General features: G+C 48.1%; 1 protein-coding gene across 3 annotated transcripts in view; it reads left to right on the top strand.

Annotated features, from left to right (window-relative positions):
* The window catches only part of Smpd3 (sphingomyelin phosphodiesterase 3), an 83397-nt gene that overhangs the window by 48630 nt on the left and 15284 nt on the right, over positions 1–19483 (top strand). Inside the window, exon 2 of one of the 3 annotated variants that reach the window (XM_087595338.1) lies at positions 6907–6972. The exons of 1 other annotated variant lie outside the window; for it this stretch is intronic. The gene's annotated coding sequence lies outside the window, so the exon portion shown is untranslated. Of the gene's footprint in view, positions 1–6906; positions 6973–8821; positions 9065–19483 lie in introns of those variants that run through there. One more of the 3 variants, XM_087595339.1, reaches the window with a different exon arrangement.

Here is a 19483-nt window from a genome sequence, read left to right as displayed (position 1 = left end):
TATACATGGTCTCTACTGTATATGAAATTTTTAGACTCGTTTCCCTCTTGTTTCCCTGTGTTTAAAAAAGAAAAGAAAAAGACAATGGTTAGAAGGTACGATAGCTGTTGGTTCTGGGAGTTCACCTGTCCTGACTGGCTTGTCATATAGGGGCTTGGGCTAGACCATGACATGACAGCTCTTTACCTGCAGAACTGAGCTGGAGGACACATTCTAACCTCTGGGATAATGACATTTTGATAAAGATTTTAAAAAATGATTTCACTTTGCAAGACAAACAGCTAATAAAATAGATTCTTTTTTGGTAACCACCCATACAGCAATCAATCTGTCACTCGAAAACCTGGCTCCCAAGAAGTGTGAAATGAGGCCACACTGGAGTTCTTTGGGAACAGAGGGCCAGAGAGACCTTCCCCTCAACCAGACTCCAATTGCCATCCAAACAGGGAGAGCTCAGATTCAGAAAACAGGAAACACAACTGGGTTGTTCGCTCAATCCAGACTTGGGGGATCGGGAAGGGGGAGCAGTGCTGTCTACATCAGTCTGCCAACTCTTCCTTGGTGTCTCACCCTTTTCTATCCCATCCCCATTGAGTAACAACAACAAAAAATGCATTTCCCACTCAGGGCTGATGGAGTGACTCACACCCCAGGGGCCGCTTCTGTGTTACAGCCATTCAAGCAGGAACTTAAAACAAAGGGTCATTTCAAAACCACCAGAAAAAGATCAATAGAACAAGCCTTAGTCATAAGATATATCACCTCTGTGTCCACCTGAGGCCACCTAACTCCCTTGTTCTCTCTGTTTCTAACTCTGCCTGGATGCCTCTAGAGTTTTCTGTCGTTATTGAGGGATGGGAAAAAGAAGGCAGAGGAAATGAAAGGGAGAAAGAAAAAGAAAAGGTGCCCTGTTGCACACAGAGCACAGCTGAAATCCTTTCCACTCTTTTTAGAAACAAGATAGAACAAATAAACTATTTAGCCAGAAAGCAGCTCTAACTGAAGTCTCTGGCTGTTACTGCCCTAAACTTGGAAGGAAATCAGATTTCTACAAATGCTAACCAATAAGCAGGAGCATCGACACAGAGCGGGCCCTCAATAAATATCAACTGATTTAGCTTCGAAGTGATGCAGTCTGAGCTGGGGCTGGGGGGTGGCTAACACCTGTAAGGCAGGAAGACTGCCTCAGACTGAAGGAATCTGAGATAGAGATAGACTGTCTCAACAAACAAACCCCCAAATGACCAAAACCACGGATCTCAAAGATCTGAGGAACAAATAAAACTCGGTAACAGGTCTGGAGAGATGGCTCAGCGGTTAAGAGCACTGACTGCTCTTCCAGAAGTCCTGAGTTCAATTCTCAGCAACCACATGGTGGCTCACAACCATCTGTACTGAGATCTGATGCCCTCTTCTGGTGTATCTGAAGACAGATACAGTGTACTTATATATAATAAATGAATAAATCTTTAAAAAAAAAAAAAAAACTCGGGGCTGGGGATTTAGCTCAGTGGTAGAGCGCTTACCTAGGAAGCGCAAGGCCCTGGGTTCGGTCCCCAGCTCCGAAAAAAAAAGAACCAAAAAAAAAAAAAAAAAAAAAAAAAAAACAAACAAAAAAAAAAAACTCGGTAACAACTTAAAAAGTCCAAAACGAGAGGGGGGAAAAGCCCACAAAGATGAACAGATCTAGAAGACAATGGCTGGATCCCAGTGTGTACAGAAAGGAACTGAGAACACCTGGAAGAAGTGATTGACAGAAAGCTGAGACAGAACAAAGGAGTCAGGGGTGCTGGGATGAAGGCACAAAACAAACCCAAAACATAGAAAACAGGAGCAAATGACTGAGTTGGAAAATGGGAGGTGACAACATGGCACTAATCTGAGCATAGAGGGAGGCCCAAGGCGTGCAGCCTTCAGTAAGGGGAAGCCTCAGGTGAGGGGAGTAGCCAATACCCTCCAGAGAGCTAAAGTCCACGGTGCCTTTCAAGTTTAATTCTGAGGAGAAGAAGTGAGCATTTTCTAGCTAAAATCTTGAATTGTAAATTATCCATTAAGTGGATAAGAAGGAAGATAAGCATTTTTGAAACTGGGTAAAGTGACAAGAGAGTTTACATCACAGACATTGAAGAAACAATCGGCTCAGGGGACAGTGATTCTAACACGGGGGTTTTTACTCAGTTAGGATCCTAAACATAGTCAGTTCTGTAAAGCAGGCAGAAGATAGTCATGCACAGGGACTGGGCTGGATTAGCACACAGTTAAGGTTTTTTAAAGCAAGGTGGATGTCTGCCTTTATAAAGGTGTGAAGGACAAAAGCTATCTTACGTAACAAGAATTAGAATTAGAATGAGCCAACTAAAGAAGAAAGAATAAATGATCTGACAAAATGTTGTCATTCCAAAGACTTCATCTACACTCGAATAATTCCCAATTTCCAGCTAAGACCTCAGCTCTGAGTCTCATTGCCACCTGGCACACACATAAATGCTGTACAACGCTTACCCAACCCCTGTTGGGGAGTGACCCTGACAGTAGTTGCCTGAAGTGGGGAACCTCAAAATGTCCTCCAAGCTATCCAGCTGTTTATCCCTAATCCCACCCATTGGGATCAGTCTACTTCCCTTGCCATGAAGGTACCACAGAGTGGGTAGCTCAAACAAATGCCATTTATTTTGTCACAGTCCTGACATCAAGGTCTGGCAGATTCCAGTGAGGGCGCTCTCTCTCTTCCTAGCTAATAGACAGCTGCCTTCTCTGTGAGCCTTCACAAGTTTTCACTGATTGTGAATATTTGGCAATATCTCTTAAAGAAACACTAATCTTGCTGGGTGGTGGTGCACACCTTTAATCCCAGCATTTGGGAAACAGAGGCAGGTGGATCTGTGTATGAGGCCAGCCTGGTCTACAGAGAGTTCCAGGACAGTCAGGGCTCCACAATAAGAAATTCTGTTTCAGGGGCTGGGGATTTAGCTCAGTGGTAGAGCGCTTACCTAGGAAGTGCAAGGCCCTGGGTTCGGTCCCCAGCTCCGAAAAAAAGAACCAAAAAAAAAAAAAAAGAAAGAAAGAAAGAAATTCTGTTTCAAAAAAAGAAAAAGAAAGGGAGGGAGGGAGAAAGGAAGGAAGGAAGAGAGGAGAGAAAGGGAGAGAGGAAAAGAGAGAGAGGGAGAGAGGGAGGAGAAACGCTAACCTTATCTGATCAGGGCCCTACCCTTAACTGTAATTACTTCCTTACAAGCCCTGTCTTCAGTTACAATCATGCCAGAGAGATAGGACTTTAACTTATATTCTTAGGGAGAGGGACACATTCGGTCTTAGATGTCCTCCACGTATATGACCACTCTTTGTTCTGTTGTCTCCCTGCTTCAGTTCCCACATTGGCCTTCCTGCCCACATCACCCTTCACAGTCCACATAGAACCCTTTCCAAAATAGGCAGCAGATTACTGGATGTCTCTCAAGCAGCATTCCTGACATCGTATCACCTCTTTGCATCCTCCCAACAATCCTGCAAAGTGATAGAAACCCAAGGAAGTCCCAGAGAGGTTAAGTGAAGGTCCAGAGTTACTCAGAGTCAGGTCTGAATGCAAACTGAGCTCTGAAACACATGTTCTTTCCATGTGGTACAAGCACCAGAAAGGGCTCTAGACCCAAATACCCAGGACAATTAGTGATGAGCAGATAAGTTTGTGTATAATGTAACCTCAGCTTCTCCATCAGTATTTATGGCAAAGCTGATTTATTTTTCTGATTTCATTAAGAAACCCAGGACCTCTGAGTTGCTACTTCTTTGGAAATGACAAGTTAATATTTTCTAACACAAATTAAAATTTTCTATTTTTCCTGTCAAGGAAGCGTTCTTATATGTGACTCCAATTATTTATTAACAAATTTACTTGTACTTTTAAGGGTAGAAATTTTACCAGCATAAAATAACAGATGAACTACTGCTTTGTTTTAATTTTCTGCTAGCTAATGGTCTGGCCTCCATTCACTGCAGCAGGGTACCGCTTCAACTCACCAGATCAGATTGAATCAACCGAGTGAGACCTGCGGTTGCCCAGTCTTTGGACACCGCTGAGGTGTGGAGGGGTGTTGCTCTCCAGCATTTTTCTAGCAGTTGCTCTGGTCACTTTTGCACACCCAGCCCCCACAGTCTCAACCAAATACACACACAGGCTGCCTTTCTCCTTGCCTTGGTGTTGAGGGCATCATTTCTGCAGACATAAAGTTAGCGTTGCCTTTGTTTCAAAAAAGTACAAAGTGATGCTTGGAGAGGTACCCTGCCTGAGCTGCTGGTGATTCTGGGGAAACAGCCCATTCAACTCCAGTTGGTTTTGTTATCCAGGAGAGGCAGAGGCATTCAGGAACCTGACCGCACTTGGAGCCTCCAGGGACCGTAGTCTCACTCAGAGCTACATATTCATTAAGGGTCACCCCAGGTGCTGGTCTGTGGTCGGAGGGCCTGTGGGCTCCAGGCCACCTGGTGGACAGGCAGGCAGGCGCATGTCTAGACCACTGCTGGCTCCGGGGCCACTGCTTTGCTGTGCTGGGTAAATGGCCCTCTTTCCATGCCCCCCTTTCCCCCCCAGGCTTGCCCTGCCCCACTACCGCTAACTGCTGCCTATTTAAGCTGGAGGCCCTGACTCCCAGCCAGACACAGCCAGCTTCCAGAACCAGGAGAGTGATGCAGCCTGCTCCGCTCACCCAGGGATGAAAGGTCCTTCTGTTTCACCACTTCCAACCTATGCCATTTCTAACCGGTGTGTACTAAATGATGTCGCTGAGGGGATCTGGGACAAGAACTGATTCTACCTCTACTGGGAGTATATTGGGGTATAGTTGGCGAAGGGAGGCTCTGATTGGATTGCTCCTATTTCTATTACTTACTTGATATGACCCTATTTTCAAAGAGGAAGAAAGGATGGAGTTTGTGAACAGGCTGGGGAGAACACATTTCAAAACAAGGTCTGGCTCAGAATATCAATTATAGAGTTTTCTTTTCTTTGAAAAGGGGGCCTATAAATGTCAAGGTTACCAAGATTTCATTTCCATTCAGAAGCCCCTCCCTAGAACCAGTCCTCGTCATTTAGTTCTACTTGGAAAATGCATGCAGGGAATTTTGGGAGTAAAGGAGCTATGCAGTTGGTTGGGGACAATTTGGTAAATTGTAGGAGGTCAAAGATTGCTTGACATGGTACTGAGAGACAGGAGTGAGCTCCTCCCACTGTGGCTGTCTTGAGTTCTAGAGATTGTTCTGGTCACCACTGTGGGTTTGCTCATCTCTTTCAGATCCTGACTACCTTGATGTCTTGGAAAGGACTGCCCAAAGGGCAGTGGAGGCTGACGCATGTGGGTTGGGTGGGGCCTGTCTCCTTTAAGTTCACTTACAAAGGCTTGCTAGCCTGTATTCTTGAATCACACACCTGTCAAGGGTAAGAAGGCAAGATTCCAAGACTAGGGATCAGGGTCTCCTCCAAGAGGCCGGGTCATCGAGTTAACTTCTCGGTTTCCACTGGCCTGGAGTCCTGAGGATGGGGGTGGGGCAGGATCTTCTCTCTGATCAAAAAGGCCAGGGTACCACATGGAACCAGGGCCTCTGGAGAATCCAGAGCCATTTTGAATAGAACCTAGACCTATAGGCTTCTTTCTTCCCACTCTGTTCTGGAATGGACAAATAGTGATGTTCCTTTGATGCAATTCATGGGGAGCCAAGATCCTGCGTCATCCCTCAGTTCCAGGGGAGGGGTGTTTGGAGGTTCAAAGGTTAAGAGACTTGCTCAAGACCTTCACCGGCTAGACAGATAGCTGGAGAAGAACCAGGATTTCCCTGGAGCTTATATCTTAACCAGGGGGAACTAAACTATAAGACATTCCTACCAGTGCCGCAAAGAAAAGATAAATTCAGTCTCAGATTTCAGATTCATTCAATAGTAGGGGTCTCTAAGGAGTGTGGTAACCCTTCTCAGGTTATGCAGATGATACGAGGGTTTAAGACGGTGCAGAACAGTGGAGGTGGGGAAGGAGGAAGACAAAGGAGAGCTTCTCTTGCTATGCTGGGTACAGGATGCGTTTGATAGACCTTGATCAAGGCATAGGTGGCGACAGTCAAGGATTGGCCAGCAACCCAGGGGCGTGGCCCTCACATGAGGCCAGGGTGGAACTAGAGGGCCAAGAGCTGGTCCTATAAAAGAGAGAGGACACCTTCCCTCCAGCTTAGGGCCACAGTCCCTGGGCTAGGAAAGCTGAGGTGGTATAGGGAGGCTGTAGCATTATGTCTAAAGGCCTCCACTCACAGAAAACCCTCCCACTCTACCCTCCGAAGTCGTGTACTCGCTCAGCCTTCCTTCTGCTGGTATTTCTCTTAACTGCTACAAATCCCTCTGGTTCTTCCTCACAACTCTTCTTTCTTTCTGAACTTGATCAGGAAAGGTGGCCACAACCCTTTCCTGATCATGTTCGGCCTCAGTGCACTCTCCAGTTCCCGCCCTTCTGTACCTCAGATCTGTGTGGGAGGCAGAGATTACACAAAGCTTCCAGAGAGGGCCCTGATTGTTATGGCTTCACCTACTAGATCAAATCCGGGCCCACAGCAGGGCTCAGAATTTGCCTCTTTGCTGCGCCCCTTTCAACCTGCACACCAAGGGCCTCTGGGTGCAGCAGCCCACGTGGAGGGATCATCCATCTCACTTGGAGCCCTTCCCACCTGTCAGTCTTCCTCACTTTCTGCTGCATAAACCCCACCCTCATCCCCCTGGCTGCACTTCTGCTAGGATAGTCAGACCTCACACCCATGTGCTGGCGACAATGAGGGTGTGGTAGCACCTCCAGGTGAGGTCTTTGTACTGGCTCACCTGTGTGGCTGTCTTGTTCCAGTCACCACCACTGTGAATGGCTAATCCCCTTTCAGGTCCTGATTGCCTGGACCTCTTGTCTCCAGAGGCAAGGACACAAGGCCCAAGTGACCCCTCCTCAGGTAAGACAGACTTCTGGAACTCCCGGAAATGGACTCCGGGGTTCCTGTTTTGCTTTGTGTTACTGCTTTTTCTTTTTAGTTTTGGGTCTTTGGATGGGGTCTCGCTGTGTAGTGCAGACTGATTGGTGCTTATAATGATCGTGCTTGACAATGCTTGATTAACTTATCAGGTAATATTTTTATATAAAGAGGTGCTAGGTGAAATCAGTTAAAAACTTCTGTTGTTTCCTTAAAAAGTTTGAAGTCCATGGCTCTGAGGTAAGAATCAGTGCAGGGTTTGCCCTCCTGTGGAGGGCTGTGACAGTGTAGGGTGAGAGTGGCTGCACTCCCAAGCCTGCTTAGAAAGTGTGAAGAAAGGCACTTGAGGGGAGAGTAACAAGTATCCTGAACAATGTAACCAAACATCACTGCTCCCCAACCATTAAATAACAATGTTTTTTACCCTAAAACCCAGAATTGCTAATGGTATTGTGAAATAACCCTTCTCAAATGATCGGTGGACTGACACTGGTAGAAAAAAAAGTTTGGCAATATTTATCAGAGACTTTAAAGTTTACTCGTTCTCTTGAATTTGTACAGAGAAAGAGTCAAACTTCTGAGCACTCAGAATCCAGGGATAAAAGCAGACACTGGCAACACAAAGTGATCCCTAGAGTTAAGAACCTCAGGTCAAGAGTCAAGCAGCAAGACCACTGTAAGAACCCTTCCCAAATACTAAAAGAGTAAGTGTTTTCTGGGCTGCCAACGTCACCAGACCAGGAACGAGGAGATTTAGGGTCCCAGGTAGTGGTGACTTGTATGAAAAAATGTAAGTGAACCTGATAAAGCCAGGACCCACAGGAAGGGAGAAAGCTCACTGGAGACTACACAGGGACCCAGTCAGTGATGGATAGAACCTTTAGGAGAAGAAAACAAAGCAGGGATCTTATCCTGCGCACATAGGGAAGGCAGGACAGACAGGTTAGGAACCATGGTATTCTTCCCCAGAACTCAGGCTGATGTAAGGTCACTGGCACTGAGTAGGTCTGAAGATGTGTGCTTACCATTATACTTGGCCTTTGTGAGAAAGGCAGAGAGAAGGGAAATTGGAGTCAAATGATTCAGCTGCTACCTCTCAGGAACTGCCATTTATTTCTCTGAATCAGTTTCCTCATCTGTACAGTGGGGTCAGCTGTAGTCATCCATGGTGACTGAGGTACTGAATGTACCTTAGTGATAAGAACACATTCTCTGAAGGTGCTTGACAACGATTCACATGGCCCCAAAAGGCATATCACTTATTTCTGCAGTCTCTGTTCATTTCCAGTCTCCTTCATGTCTCTACTGTGTCCCGGGCCTTGGCTGTGCCCCATCTCAACATAGAGAGAGAGAAGGGAAAAGAAGGGAGAAAAGTCTGAGGTCCTGAGTGGTGCAGGTGGACTTGGAGAAGCCAGAGTCATTTTGGCAGTGGCTCAAGGTTCAGAGTGCACAAGGCTGCCACCTGTCAGGCGGGTAGCAGCAGACTTCCTGTTACTTTCCTACCAGCCCACATAGCTAGGGGCAGATGATGGAGTGAAACAATGAAGGTCTGTGGGCAGTGCTGGGGGCATTGACCCGGTTCCTCATCGGGCCTCAGAATAAGAAAACAGTGCCTTGTGGGCAAAGTCCTTGGACCAGACCCCACTCGATTAAAAGTATGGGATGTGCTGACATAGCTTGAACCTCCAGTCAGAGAAGGAAAGGAAGGAAGTCATGAAGTTGGGACTGGGAGGAAATTCAATAAGGGCTTTCGTTTGCTCAATTCCTGTTTCTCTGTTTTTTGCCCCTGGTCCTGTGTCACCATCCATCTTGCCCTTCTCTTGTTCTCAAGACTGCTCCATCCCAGAGCCCTTTGGTCAAATCTCTGTGACAGGGGCTGGTCACCTTTCTGGTGTTCAGACTTCAAAGTTGCACAAAAACAGCAAACTGCCAAGACAGATATGTTTGCTTTAGGCAGATCAAAGGTCCACAGGGATCTTGGGAGCTACAGGTGGGGACTGGCTGAGACTCGAGAGGCTTATGGCTGTGCTCTGGAAGATGACCTCCTCTGCTGAAGCCACATCCTTCTGCACAGGTGAGGACTGAGCAGACATACCTGCAAAGGCATCATGGGAAACTGCTCAGGTCTGAGCTCCTGGGGCTCCAGAAGTAGGGAACATAGAGGTCAGGCTGCTGGGGAGAGCCTGCCTTCTCCTACGTACATGGCGCATCAGCAAGAGCCGCTGCAGGGCTTAAGGGGAAGCAGTATAGTCTACTGCATGCTTCAGAAAGATGGCAGCAGTGACCGGTGAGCCAGAGGAGGGGACTACTGTAGTCTGTGGTGGGAGAAGACACAGTGGCTGGGCATGGCTGTGGAAACCCAGCTCCAGGGCTCCAGAGGCAGAGCCCTTGCATGTTGGCTACTGACAGGAAGCAGGATATGGAAGAGGCCTATGGCTCAGTGACCCCTTGAGAGACAGAGCTGGCGTTAGAAAAACAGAAGAGGAATAATGAACCTGAAGGGGAACTTGTCAGTCAGATACGTGGGGTCAAAGGTCATGAGGCACCTGCGCTGGCTGTCACTTAGGAACAGATAGCCCATGAGGAATCACCTGAAGGGTTTAAGGAGAGACAGAGGAAAGTTTGGCATCAAGAGACGGGGCAGCATCAAAAGGCTCTAAGAAGGGACAGTTGTGAGAACAGGAAGAGGACAAGAAGTATGGTGACAAAGGACCAGGGGCCGAAAATAAGGAAACAGAAATCAAGGAGCCGAAAGCCTCAGTCTAGTCCTTTCTTCCTCTCTACCTTCTTTCCCTTTCCTTCCTGAGCAAGGTCTTGAACACGCCAAGCACTCAATTACTGGGCCACATCCCCAGTTGCTGAAACTTATTTTTACTGCTGTTTATATGAAACAAGGTCCCACCACTATGTAGCTGAGGCTAGCCTAAAATTTCCTGCCTTAGCTTCCCTAGTGCTAAGATTGTGTGTATCACTATACCCAACCTTCTGGGATTATTTCTTAAAGCAATTCTGACCAAAATTGCATGAACAGTTTTCATTAGTGCTGACATCTTTATGGAGATTTTCTTTTCAAACCTTACCAGCAAGTCTGCCCGGATACACTGCCCACCTCTTCTGTATGGGTGGGAGTGCAGCCTCAAGCTGGGCTGCCATTCACTCCCTCAGCCAGCTATAGGGCAGGTTCCAGATAGCACCAGCATACTGTGAGTGGTTATGTAGGTTAGCCTGAGCTGCATGGTGGGTGTACTATCTGGACAGTGAGTCTTGGAGAGCTGCCTTAGCAGTTAAGAGCATTGGTTACTCTGTCAAAGGATCTGGGTTTACTTCCCAGCACCCCACATGGCAGCTCACAACTATCTGTAACTTCAGTTCCAGAGGACCAATGCCTGTCTGGCCTCCAAGGCATCAGACGTGTATACTTCATACAGACATACATGTAGGCAAGACACCCATCACATACAATGAAAAGTTAAAAACAAGGCAAACAAACCACTTAGGGGGACTGATTTGGCACAGAAACACCCCCTCATGCCTACAGTCAGAGCTGGTCTTCCTGTGTCTGCCTCTTTGCCTGTACGCAGTCACTGTAGTCACTAAGGGGGTGGCCTTGGGAGGCATGACTTCCTGAGCGGCTCCATATCTCTTGTGTCCACTCTCAGTTCTCTTTCTCTCTCTGCAGCCTCTCCCTTGCTCACTGTTTGCCTTGCCCTGCCCAGTACCCAGCACCCTCCTGTCCCCACACCCTCTAGAGGACACCTGCACCTCCATACGTGCATCGTCACCAGCATTTCTCATGAAACACCTAGAGAAAGCATCTCTGACTCTGGCTCCCAAGTTCCTTGTTTAACTTCTCTGCCGTGGCCCTGTCTTCTGTCCAACAGTACTAACCCCATAGACCTGGCCACACCCAGCACCTTGGCTCTGGCTCCAAACATGAAGCATCAGCTCTCGGCTCTGTCCCAACATGGGTCCACCTGTGAGAGCCTGGTCCTGCCTCCTGTCTGTCTTCTGCAGTCCCTGCTGGCCCCTAGATCAACCTCTCATAGAAGTTTCTATCCATTCACATGGATTTTCTTCTCTGTGTCTATGGATTTACTGTCTACTGGTATCAAACTGTTTCTCCCTGAGCAGAAAGTCTCCACCAAAAATGAAAAGCTTAGGTCGCAAAGGCCCCAGTGCTTCATGGTCCCAGAGGACCTGGGCACAGAGCAGGACGGACTTTGTGAAGAGATGAGTGAACCGTGAGCCTCCTCCAAGCCTGGAGTCTGGGCAGAGAGATATTACTAGTGAAATGGGGACAAAAGGGGGGGGGGCCCAGAGGTAGATCTGGCTGCAGTCCGAGCAACCAAAGCCTGTTACTCTGTAAGGCTTCATTCTGGAGTCAAGCAGGGAGAACAGCCTGCCTTCCTCAGCTGATTAAAATGGGATGGCCAATGCTGTGGTTATAATCAGAAGCTGTCTGGGGTTATGGATATAGCTCGAAGGTAGAATGCTTGTCTAACAGGCATGAAGACCTGGGTTCAATCCCTACAATTATATAAACAGACTGTGGTGGCTGATACCTGAAATCCCAACATCTGAGAGGTTAAAGTAGGAAGATCAGAAGTCCAAGGTCCTCCAAGGTGAGGTCAAAGACAGACCAGGATACATGAAATCCCATCTGGAAATTAAAGATGCTTTATTAGTCCAGTTGCATAGTGGGAATCTAGGGCACCTGACCGATGGAGTAGCTGTAATCTCAGACACTACAGGGCCATGGCAGAAGGAGAGAGCGCTATGGAAGTTCTGACATCTGCTGTTAAGTGTTCTGTCTCATAAGGGGACTAGGAAATGCAACTTTGAGAGATGTCTGCACAAAGAGAAAAGTCTGCCTAGACTTTTACCAAAGTAAAGTACACCCATCCCTTTAAGAAGTCACTGCTGGGTAGAAATATATTTCATCCACACTAGCGATCTATGTACGTAGGACTGCTGCAACCAGAGCCAAGAGTTCTTGCACTCGCTGTCAGAAGTACTCAGCAGAAGGCAAAGGATTGTGAGCTGGAGGCCAGCCTGGACTACACAATGATATTCTAGAACATCAAAACCCAGTCTCAGACAGGGTTGTAGTGATGCATGCCTTTAATCCCAGCACTCAGAAGGCAGAAGCATGCAGTTCTCCATGAGTTTGAGGCCAGCCTGGTCTTCAGAGTGAATTCCAGGATAGCCAGGGCTACAGTGAAACCCTGTCTTAAAAAAACAAAAACAAAAACTCAGTCTCAAAAAACAAGCAGGACTGGGGTAGTGGCTCAGTGTTTGAAATGATTGCTGTACTAGCATGAGACCTGAATTTGGAGTTAGTGTTAGTGTTGCTGTTGCTGAAATAGAACCCCACGGCCAGAAGCAATTTGGGGAGGGAAGGGTATATTAGGCCTACATATCCTGAGGGAGGCCAAGGCAAGAACTCAACTGAGGTTGTTGGGTGCGAGCCCAACATGGGACATTTTGAGGCATGAGCTGATGCAGAAGCAATGGAGTATTGCTTACTGTCTTGCTCCTGGTGGCTTGCTCAGCCTGCTTTCTTACAGAACCCAGAACCACCAATTCAGGGTGTCCCAACCCGTGATGGGCTAGGCTCTTCCCCATCAATGATATCAATTAAGAAAATGTCCTGCAGTCCTGCCTATGGCCTGATCTTATGGAAGCAATTTCTCAATTAGTGTTCCCTCTTGTCAGATGCTTCTAGATTGTGTCAAGTTGACATAAAACTAGTCAGTGCACCATGTAAAATCCAGGTGCGGTAGCGCACATCTGTAACTCCAGTGCTGAGAGATAGACACAATCAGAGCTGAGGGCTCACCAGCCAGGCATCCGAGCCAGAACTGTGAACTTCAGGTCCGGTGACTTTTTCTCAGAAAATTAAGAATTGAGGAAGAAATATGTCAACCTCTGGCCTCCATTCCTACACTGATGGGCAAGCACACCCACACAGGTGAATGAGCACACATAGATACACACACATACACATATACATTCACACAGAAACATGTACACATAAAACAATACAAACAAAAAAAAAATGAAGTACAGAGCTCAACAGCCAGTCACTGCCACCATGAGTTGACCAGGTGACATAGTTGAAACCCAGAGGCCCTGAAGATTCCTGGTGTTGAGGATGGAGAAAGTGGCAGGACTTATAAAAAACACGGAAGAACCACAGAACCCATAAGCTCCCCTCCATTTTAATTCAAATGATTGGCTTTCAGTCTTAACAGGCTTCAGCAGCCCCCAGCCCTCTTTCAGGTGTGCACTGAGCAGCCTCACACATGGGTCCTATGCTAGTGGCCCTTGTCTGCTCTGTACATCCTTTCTTAAGGGGAGGGAGTACGGTCGGTTCTTTGGGAGCCAAGGGCTTCTATCCTGGTGTATGTGGGAGAAGTCCCTGAGTGTAGCAGTGGCCAGGGCTCATAAACCTTTGAAAGGGCCTGAGACAAAAGTCCCTGACCCTCAGCAGAATGACACCTGATCTCAGTCCAGAAAACCCAGCCTCAGCTGCCCAGGGCTATGGGAAGGCTGGTGGTGGGCTGCATAAATGATTTAATTTGCTTACTGGTTAATCACTGCAAACATTCTCTGGGACACAGTTTGTTAAATGTTATTTGCATAGATAATTCTGGGCTGGATATGAAATGATCCTTCAGAAGAATGTCAACAAGTCTCCTATAGAAAACATGTTGCCGTTTCTTCTGAAGCAAAGTATACTCTGGTTTGTTTGGCTTTCAAACCATTGCTAACAGCTTTTGTGTTAGAGATCAGGAACTGTGCTGAGAGGCCTCAGCAATGGGGTCTGAGAGATATGAGACTACTCTTGTCACTGTGCCTGAAAAGAGACTCCTGGTGCTAGGTGAGGAATGCCGGTGCTTCCTTGGCAGTTGACCAGCTAGGTAGCTCCTCTTACACACTGGTTCCCCAGAACTCACTGAAGACAATAACATGATCTGCTGAGAGTTCTAAGAGCGCCTTCCTGGACTGTTCTTGAGTCTGGACTCAGACCCATGCTCCAGCTTCCAGCAGCTCAGAACTCAAGAGAATATAGGCTCAGGCCTAGCTGAATAAATGCTCAGCTATTTACCCCTGAATCAGGTCTGCTCTAGTTCTGCCCATTGAGGCCTAGTGGGGAAAGGTCTGTGAGCTGGGTGGTCTCAGAGCCCATCCTTGTCACAGAGAAAGCCCTCACTCACCCCAAGTCATCTCTGCTATACTGGTCTCACCCTTCACAAGGACACAGGACTGGTAAAAGTCCCATGACTTCTGCTTCAGCCAACTTGTTGCAAGGGATTTGGTGTAGGCAGGTTCTTACCCAAAATATCCGGAACCATGGGAATGAGAGGAAGCATAGGCAAGGACTTGGAACCCAGCTACACCCCAGTTTCCCTAGCAATGTCCTTTGTAGTCTCCAATGGAAAACTCTGGAATGGTAAGCAGGGAAGACTGAGTGGCCAGATTGGCTGAGCGCTCTGCACCCTCCACAGACCTAGCTTGAGATTTGCTTTCCAAGCACACACTAGTTGGCCTCGTCTAGGCTTTCTGAATTCTGCCACAGAAATGCCCAGGCTGGCTGTTGGAAAGAACACCTCAGAGCCGCTCCCATCCCGTTCCTATTCTCAGAAGCCACACCATGAATTAATAGCTCCCATGGAAAGTTTCTTTTTGAAAAATTTATGGACCCTTGGCCTACACTTGGCTTCTACAGAAGCCTATGACTCTGGCTTATACAAGCAGCTCAGAACAGACAGCTCTAGTATCATCCTGCCAGGAGGCAAGCCTGCCCATCTCCCACAGTGTCCTTGCCCCATCTTTTAGGAGAGCAGGCACCCTTCTGTAAGGCCAACCCACCCCATGAGATAACTTGAAGCTTCTGGGTATATCTTGAACCTTTCTTTTTCCTTTTCTTCTTGTTTTGTTTTGTGCTCAGAACTAAACTCAGGGCTTCAAAGCTGTTAAGCAGGCACTATAGCCCAGCACTTTAAGGCAAGGGAAACATACCTGTAGCAGTGCTGGTGATAACACAGAAGCAAGGCAGGCTCTGCACACAGTGATGGGGATGCCTGCCATCTCCAACTAGCCCAGGGGTTCTCCACCTGGGAACTAAGATCCCTTTGGGGGGTGGGGGGCATCAAATGTCCCCTTTCCAGGGATTGCATACCATATATCCTACATACCAGGATTACATTATGATTCATAACAGCAAAGTTACATTTATAAAGTGGCAACAAAAATAATTTTATGGTTGGGGGTTGCCACAATATGGGGAGCTGTATTAAAGAGTCGCAACATTAGGAAGGTTGAGAACTGCTGAACTAGCCCAAGGAATTTTCATCCACATCTCATACAAAAAGAAACTAAGGGCCAGAGAAGCCCTCAGTCAACTTGTCTGACATCCACCATGACTCTACATACCTGGTCTCAGAGCTTGTGATTGCAAGCTCTGTCTGCTCAGAGTGCTCGCTAGCTGCAAGAGATGCTCTGAGGCATGTAGACCTGCTCAGAGTACTAGTTAGCTGTAAGGGATGCCTTGAAGCATGCAGAACTGCAGGGTTCCCTGACTCATGAGGACACTACTCTGCCCAGTGCTCAGTTAGGGGCAGCATAGGAGTTATGCACATCTGAGAAAAACTTAGCTTTAGAAAGATCACATACCTGCTGTACATAGATAAAACAAAGTGTCTTTAGTGGTGAGTGACAAACACTCAAAAACGACCACAGCAAAGTCAGGGTGATTTGCTGACTCACTAATTAGAAAGTCTGCAGGCTGTGTGGCTTCAGGTGGAGAGATTAGAACTCAAGTGTGTTATGAAGACTTGGCCTCTCCACTCTAGCCTTATGGCCTTTTCCCTCAGGGCTGAATTCATTCTCAAGGAAGGCTCTAGAAGCTGCAGGCTCTCAGTGTGGTCATCCATCTTGGAGAAAATGTAGACTTATTTCCTAAGGGAACACTTAGAATTGTCAGGGAGGTCAGGGGACTATGGTGCCTCTTGATGTGGCTGGCTGTTATATCACCTTGGAGCAGGGGAGTGTGTCTGCCACTGCCAGAGGTGAAGCAGGGCAGGAGGATGTAGGTGGAGCTGGGTGCTTTAGATTGAGAGGCATGAATAGGCTTTTAGCTGTGTCTGAGGGAGTCACTGCGAAAGCCTGTGTATTTATGCTAGACCCCAAACATCAGTTCTATTTGGGTTATAGCTTTTCCAACTCCTCCCCCAACTCAGAAAAGCATCTGTCTCTCATCAGTCTTTCTGTCCTCTTAGCAATGAGCTGACTCCAAGTTTCAGCAGCTCAGAGCTCACGTTGCCATGCCAACTTCTCCGCGGCAGCATCTAGGCAGAATGGGCTGGCCTGATCTCACAGCCGCTGGTGAATGCAGGCACATTCTGGTAATGGGATTGGAGTGATCACAGGCCTTTCCTTTGGAACCTGGGGCTTGGTCCAGCTCCTGTTTAGACTCAAAGACTTATAGGATAATTTGCTCTAAGACTCTAAGCTTATAGTGAGAAAGAGAGCTCAGCAGGCTTGAGGTTCAGAAGACAGGGTAGTAAAGGAGGTACAAACCGCAGGCAATGCCAAATGAAGCAATTACCAGCCCTCCAAAGTTCAAAGACCCCCTCAGAAATGGCATTACTTCTACACAGGATCAGGACTTGCTTTGCCCAGAACTGACCTGGCTTCTGCACCTTCCCAGTGCCAGGGAAACTCAGGTTCACAGTCAGCATCTGCACAAGGCCCTTGAAGCTACTCTGAGGCTGTGTTCTGCGCTGTCAGTGTGCTAGCCAGGCCCACCTTCCACAGCTGCAATTCTGTGGCCTGGTCATTTGATGCTCGATGGGAACAGTCCTGCCTCCCACAGCTTGCCCAGACAGGGCCATTCCTAAGGATTCTCTTCACTGGGGAGGGAAGAACAGCCTCTGGACCCACGTGTAATTATCTAGAGCGAGACCTTGGTTTAACTCCAGCTTCTGAGCAGCCATAGTGCCCTTCCCACACTCTAGTCACATAGGTTATTGACTAGGAGTCAAGTGCCTTCAGAGTTGACAGGCTAATTTGCAAGAATGGCCACGATGAAGCCATTGCCTTTAATGCCTCAGGCTTCCCAGAAATGCCTGGGACTATAGACTTAAGATCCTGGAGTGGATTTGTCCACCCTTCCCTCTTCCATGTGGACTGAGGGTTTTCTGGGCTCTCAGACTTTCCTAGGCCAGTTCTTCTCCACTTACGTCCATCTGTGGCCCACAGAGCTCACTGTCCCCTCTGTCTTCACTGCCAAAGAGAGGGGCAAGTGAGCAAAGGCTTTGGCTTTGGCACCTGTGAAGATCCCCAAAGCTCACTGGTTCAGTCAGGGTCCTGAAAGTCCTGCGGATGGGCTCAGGTTATCCCCCTAATAGTGAAGAAAACACAAATTGGGGAGAGGTGTGATACACTAGGTGGCCTCAGGAAATTGAAGGAGAGGAAGCAAGAGTGACTAGACCATCAGCCAGGTCCCTCTAGTCCTCGTGGTAGCCCTAGAGGTACGCACTGCTACCCCTTTCAATGGTTAGTGCCAGAGAGTTACTTGGGCTAGCCTGACTCCCAGGTTGAGTGCAAGACTACAAAGTTCAGGTAAAAGGAGAAAGCCTGGTCTCTACATCTAAGCCAGAGAAGCTGGCTCCCAGAGGTCCTGCCTTGGGGCACCATATACCTCCCAGTCATAACCCCACAACTCATAATGAAGGGATCAGGGATCCTGCTAGGATCCCCGAGGACCAAGAGCCTGAGAGTATTCAGCTCAGCTCTACAGACCTTGCTATGGAGGGAAAGAGATGTGGCTTCTAGTAACCCTAGAACAATATATTAGGATTTCCAAAGGAGGCCAACCCAAGGGTGACTGTCAGTCTTAGCATAAACCCTGAATGACCCACCTAATCTAAGAAGCTGAGGTATGCACGGCCTTGGAGGAACCTGTTGCTCCCTTAAGAATGTCCACAGCAGGACTTGCTTGCAAAGCTGTCAGTTCAAGGACATGAACTAGAGAAGAGGAACTGAGAAGAGAATGGGGCCCTGTGCCCAAAGCCAGAACCTATGCCCGTCACAGACTCATGCTTGACCCCACCTAGACAGTGCACACAAGATAAAAGGGAGATAAGCAGGGTGTGGCCGAGCACCTGCCTGGACTTGGAGAGCCTGGGAAAGCCACGTCCTTCCACGGCCACTCCTTTGAGCACTTTAAACCCCTGGGAAGTTGCCAGCCTCTCGTGTTTAACTGCAGTGCTCCTCTTTCATGAGGAAAGTGTAGATCAGACTAATTAATGTGTGCTGTTTGTTTACCCTCCTTTCATTTCCGAGACAAAATAATTATCTAGAGCGTTAGAAACAGCCTCGTCCATGGCAGTCCCTCTGTGTCTGCTGTCGCATAGCTTCCGGGTGTATACAGGAACTAGAGCAGGGCAGCACCCACATGTCCTCCTTTCAGGGCACTAAAGAAGAGGCTCAGGGTAGCTGGATTTGGGGTGACAGCATGGAGGACCAAGGGACTCAGGGCTGTCTCATTTTAGAGAATCCCTATGGTGGTAGTACTCCCATGAGCTCCTGCAGCTGCCACTCCAGGCCCTCCCCTTCACCAACCCTGTAAAAATGGAGACCAAAACATGCCCATGTCCAGCCCAGGACTAGCAGAAAGATCACTGCAAATGAGAGGATTTTGCCAAAAGGGTTTCTGGGCTCACAACAAGAATGAAGGGAGCAAGGGGCAGCTGAAGATGGATTCTCTTGCCTTGTCTCCTAAAGCCCTGTCCCAGGCAATAGCTGATCCCAATCTTATTACCCAGCATTAGGATTGAGCCACACAGGGGTTAGAATGGGTCATGTTTCCCAGGAAGCCTGACTCACAGGGGTGCCCTAGCCCCCTCGTGGACAGTGCAGAGGCTCTTGGGGTGCTAACAGACCTCCTCCCTGATCCTTTGTCCTTAGGTCATCTGTGCAGCCCACATTACTGCCACAGGTCAAACCTGATGCTCACCACGGGAAGACCGACTTCACAGAATTCATTCCTTACGTGGGTTGTTTCTGCATTTGTTACTTCCATTCCCAATCGGAGTGGCCCACGACCAGGGCTTGGCCTCAGACACCTAATCTCTGTGGATCTTAGGCAGGAGGGACTCCTAGATACAGCTCCAACTCTAGGCCAAGTGACAGCCTGGCGTGGGGCTGGGGCTGGGGCTGGGGCTGCATATGCCTTGGACAGGTTCCCTGAAGAGAATGCTCAGCGGAGTCCTGAAGGGTACAGAGGGGGAACAACAGTCAAGAAGAGAGTTGCATGCTCTTGGGCCACCATCAACTGTAGAAATCCCCACTTCACATGGAGTGCCTGGAGGAGGGGAAATGGCTGCCTCCTTCCTGGCACCAGCGTCATGACGGACCTCTGTTCATTTATCCTATCTGTGAGTCGCCTGACACTTTTGCCTTGACCTGAAACCCTTGTGTAGCC

This window comes from Rattus norvegicus, chromosome 19 (genome assembly GCF_021556685.1).
Source record: "Rattus norvegicus strain SHRSP/BbbUtx chromosome 19, alternate assembly SHRSP_T2T, whole genome shotgun sequence".
Taxonomy (NCBI): Eukaryota; Metazoa; Chordata; class Mammalia; order Rodentia; family Muridae; genus Rattus; species Rattus norvegicus.
This window is presented reverse-complemented; position numbering and strand designations above follow the sequence as displayed.